Below are 5615 nucleotides of genomic sequence, written 5' to 3' on the forward strand. Positions count from 1 at the left end.
AGATAGAACTTTGTTTCTTGTTCCTCCACTAGTACTCTTGTGATCATCAACATTACCTACCCAATCTACATCTGTGTAAGCATGAAGTGAAAATTCTACAATTTTGGGTACCATAGGCCAAAATCTTGAGTTCCTTGCAAATACTTGAATATTCTCTTCACTTCTAGGAGATGAGTTTCCTTAGGATTTTCTTGAAACCGTTCAACAATGCCAACTACATGCAAAATGTCTAGTCTTGTACCTGTAAGATAGAGGAAGTTGTCAATCATAGATATGTATTTTGGTTGATTGATTGAAGGAGAATCATCATTTTGACTAAGATTCCATCCTATTAACATGAGTGTGCATACAGGATTGTAGTCTTCCATTCCATATTTCTTCAAAATCTGTTTGAGGTACTTGGTTTGAGAGAGAAATATACCATTCTTCGTTTGTTGAACTTGAAGGCCAAGAAAGTATGTTAGTTCACCAAGTAGAGACATTTCAAATTCTTGTTGCATAACTGAAGAAAATCCTTAACTCATAGATTCTACATTTCTTCCAAATATGATGTCATCTACATAAACAACAACTATCAAAAGTTTGTCTTTATCAAATTTGATATATAAGTTGTTATTTGCAGACCCCTTTTTGAAGCCTTGTTGTTGAAGATACCTGTCAAGATGATAATACCATGCACGAGGAGCTTGTTTTAACCCATACAATGTCTTCTTAAGTTTGAACACAAGATTTTTATCATTTCCAAGAATGAACCCTTCAAGTTGTTCACTATAGACTTATTCTTCTAGATCCCCATTTAAGAATGCAGATTTAACATCCATTTGATATACATTAAACTTATGAAAGCCTTGAAAATGTAAGAAACATTATTATGGCTTCAAGTTTGGCTACAGGTGAAAATGTTTCTTCAAAGTCTATCCCTTCCTTTTGATCATAACCTTTACAATGAAGTCTTGTTTTGTTTCGAATTACTTCATTTTCATTCAGTTTGTTCCTGAATACCCATTTTGTCCCAATTACATTTTTATCATGAGGTATTGGTACTGATTCCCATGTATGGTTCCTTTCTATTTGATCAAGTTCTTCATGCATTGCCTTAACCAAAAATTCATCTTTTCTTTCTTGATTCACATTTTGAGGTTCAATTGTGGATAGTGAGGCTCTATGACTAGAATTCCAACAAGATTTCTTCTAGTTTGTATTCATTCTTCCTTTTCACCTAGAATTTGAGATTTAGGATGGTTTTTTTGAACATACCTTGATGGAGTCTTTTCTAATGTGTCTATATTTTCATTTCCTTTGTCTGATGCTTCTATATTTCCTTCTCCTACAACCTTTTAGCTTGTGATTGGGAGAGGTTCGTCATCTATTTGTGCTTCTATTTTGGTACCTATGGATGCTTCATCAATCCCAACATCTATGAATTCAACAATATTTTGAAGCCTTTTATTATAGCACTTATATCCCTTGCTTCAAGAATAATATCCAAGGAGGATTCCTTCATCAACTCTAGATTCAAACTTTCCAAGCTTATCATCCATTTTCTTTATGTAACTTTTTCTTCCAAAAATTCTAAAGTGTTTGACAGTTGCAGGCTTACCAAACTATATTTCATGTGGATTTTTATCATTGTTTAGTCAAACATGAGATTTGTTAAGAATATCCATGGTTGTATGTGTTTCTTCTCCCCAAAAGGTGTGAGATGTTCCTAACTCATCAAGCATGGCATGTGCCATTTGTTGAATTGTTTTGTTCATCTTTCTGCCTCTCCATTTTGTTGAGGAGTCTTAGCTATGGAAAATTATCTTTTGATGTCACATTGTTCACAAAATTTGAAAAGTTCATATGATATATACTCTCCCCCTCTATCAGATCTAAGACATTTTATTTTTATATCTAACTCATTTTCTACCAGAGCCTTAAATACTTTAAATTTATCAAATGCCTCATCTTTGTGTTTTAGTAAGCCAATCCAACACATTCCTATAAAATCATCAATGAATAATATGAAGTATTGTTCACCATGAGGAAACTTCTTTCTCATAGGACCAGATAAATCAGTATGAATAAGTTCAAGTGGCTTACTTAAAGTACCTTCTTTAGCTTTAAGCTGAACTCTGGTTTACTTACCAAATTGGCATGATTTGTAGATGTTATTTTCAGATGGAGAGATATTGGGAAAGTCATGAATTGCTCCCATTCTTCTTGATTTGTATAGTTGATAAAAGCTAAGGTGTCCCAACCTTTTGTTCCAAAGCCATCTTTCTTCAGATTTTCTTAAATAACAATTCTCTTGGCTACCTTCTAAGAAATAGACACCGCCTGGAGTTCTTGTTCCCTTTATTATGATTTTAACTGTATCTAGATTTCTTACCATGCAATTATTTGATATGAAAACTACTTCATGCCTTTGGCCACACATTTGACCAACACTTGACAAGTTATGTCTTAATCCATCAACAAATAATACATTTTTAGCCTTGACCTTTTTCTTTAACAACATAGTTCCTTTCCCTTTGATAGCAGCGGGTGAGTTATTACCATAAGTTACATTATTTTCTTTCTTTATTTCATTAAAAGAAATAATCTTGTCTTTGTCATCTGCCATATGCTTTGAACATCTGTTGTCAATGTACCACGTATTTTCTTGATCTTCTGCATGCAAGGCTAGACCACAATTTTTAGAGTCTGTAAGTTTATTTTTCCATACCTTGGGTGGAATTGTCTTCTGTTCATGCTAGTAAGATAGCCCCATTCCGCTTCTACATTTAGTTTCTTTATGACCAATTATTGCAAAGATAACATTCAATTTCTTCTTGAAGTGGTGATAAAACATTATAATAATATTTCTTTGCCCCGATCTGATTCTTTTGTTTTCTTGCTTCTCTAGCCATAATAGTCTTACAAGCAACACAATGAACAACTTTGTGACCAAAATTGTGACAAGTGAATAATTGATCATTCAAGTAGGTGAAGTAGGAGTGCCTGGGAGTATAATACATTCTTGAGTAGATTGCCCTTTGATTATGGTAAGGTTGTTTTGCATGAGAATTATTTTATCTTTCATTCTTTTGCTAAGAGATGCTTCCTTTCTCTATATTGACGTAGCTTTCTGTAAATGTTTCAGAAGATTTCATAATTTTTTATGTTTCACCATTTAGACTGTATCCAAGACTTGTATTTATTAGAGGTGAGTGTTGCACTTTGATGATTTCTTCTAAATTCTCAGATCTGTTAGCAAATATAAAATTTAGAGCCTTTGTTTTCTCAAGTTCCTTTCTTAGACCAACCATTTCAAGTTCTAAATTTTTACAGTGCCTTTCCTTTCTATAACTTGTTTCTTCAAAGCTTCTTCAACTAACTTAGCTTCCTCTAAACAAATCTTTACTTGATTTATTTCTTCAATAAGAGTATTTTTTATACATATTTCCTTTTCTTCTAGGGCATCCATAAAGACATGATCATATTCATATATACATTTTTCGTCAAATTCCATAAGATACTGATAATATTCATCAAATTCAACATCCTCATTATTGGAAGAATATTCACTATCTTCATGAGTATAAAAACTTTTCTTGCTATCAAAACTTCTTCTAACATTCCTCTTTGGAACATTCTTCCCTTTCTCATGATTATCTTTATAAGGACATTTAGCAGCATAATGACCTACTCTTCCATAGGCAAAGCATTTAAAAGGAAGCTTACCTTTGAACCTGCTAGTTCCTACCTAAAGTTTCTTCACAAAGTTTGCATCTTCTTCTTTTGAGATACAACCTGATTCCTTAAGATATTCCTTTTCTTTCCCTTTGTATGTATCCTTCAATGTTGCTTCTCTGATATCTGATGGACCCCCTTTTCTCATCTCATAAGTTATTAATATCCCATGGAGTTGTTCAATAGTGAGATTCTTCAAATCCTACATTTCTTCAATGGTAGAGACTTTGGAATCAAACTTTGAAGTTAGAGATCTTAGAATTTTCTCAACAATAGTAGAATCCTTTATTTCATCACCAATATTTTTCATTGAGTTAACGATCTCATCTACTCTAAGGAAAAATCTTGCAATACTTTCATCATCATGCATTCTAAGGGTCTCATATTGAATTCTAAACGTTTGAAGTTTAACACCTTTTACCTTAGTGTCCCCTTCATGAATTTTCATAATCTTGTCCCATATAGCCTTTGCGGTATTCAACTGCATGACCTTCACAAATTCTGAGTCATTTAAGCTTCCTAAGATAGCATTTGCTTCCCTTGCATTGGTCTCATATTATTTCTTCCCTGCATCATCTGTGGGAATGGAGGATGGGAATTGATATCCAACTTCAACAATTTCCAATATATCAGCTTCAAGTGTCTGCAAATAAGCTTTCATTATAACTTTCCAAAATACAAAGTTAGTTCCATTAAACAAAGGTGGCTTAATAGAAAATTATCCTTCTTGACTACTCATCTTGATGGATCTCCCTATAAGCGATCAAGCTTCTTCTGAGGGACCTGCTCTGATACCAATTATTGGGAAAAATACTGAGAAGGGGGGTGAATCAATATTTTTAACTTCAAACCTTCAAATTTTATATTCTAAAATATGTATGCTATTGTTATTGAAGCAACCTGCGTATGTACCTATTTTATAGAAATAAACCTATGTATATCCAATTTACTGATTTTTCATGTATTCTATTAGATGATTATCTTTAATCATTGTATCAATAGATTAATTACTTTTCAGTATGCAGTAAAGAACATAAACAAATCACAGAAACACACATAGAACACCAAGATTTTTAGGTGGAAACCCAATGTGGGATAAAACCACTGTTGTTGTTGTCTTTGTCTTCTTTCTTATGAATAACACCAAAGTTTTTAGGTGGAAACCCAATGTGGGAGAAAACCTTTTTTTTGTTGTCTCTGTTTTCTTTCTTATTATATAAAGAAAAACTTCATTACATTTGTACGGATGCACACTCTTATTAGTACGCAGGAAGCTCCTATTTGAAGGATCAGTGTCTGTATGCGACTATTCCCAAACACACCTGCGATCCCGTAGAGATGGATCAATGTATGTACGCAACTATTCCCAAACACACCTACATGTAAATCTAAAAAAATTTGCTACAGACACAATTTCACTTTCCGCAACCTTTACTATCAATAATACAAACATCTGATTAATTTATTTAGATCACGAGATACAAACTCATCATAGTTTCATCATTGTTAGGTAATTATACATTTGCAACAAGTAAATCAATCAAACATATATGTCAACAAACTTCCAAATATTTCATATATGAGTCTTCTCCTTGCTCCCTGGTGCACACCTCTTCCAAATCAGATCACATATGTATAATTCATTACTTGCACACATCAAACCTTAATCTCCATCTCCTTATATAGTTTTAGCCTTAGCCAATACCTTAGGCCAATCCCTTAGTAATGTCGTTGGTATTCTTTTATAGGATCAAATAAATGTTTTCGCAACTATTATTGTGGGCCAATACCATGGTAATGACCCTTGATATCCAAAATACCATGGTTTGAATTCTGTATGCAATTGTCCCTTGTAGGACCAACGTATGTACGCGACCCTTCTTCATAGGATCCACGTA

The sequence above is a fragment of the Pinus tabuliformis genome, chromosome 6 (genome assembly GCF_031772625.1).
Source record: "Pinus tabuliformis cultivar Carrire ecotype Pingquan chromosome 6, CPIR1, whole genome shotgun sequence".
Lineage (NCBI taxonomy): Eukaryota > Viridiplantae > Streptophyta > Pinopsida > Pinales > Pinaceae > Pinus > Pinus tabuliformis.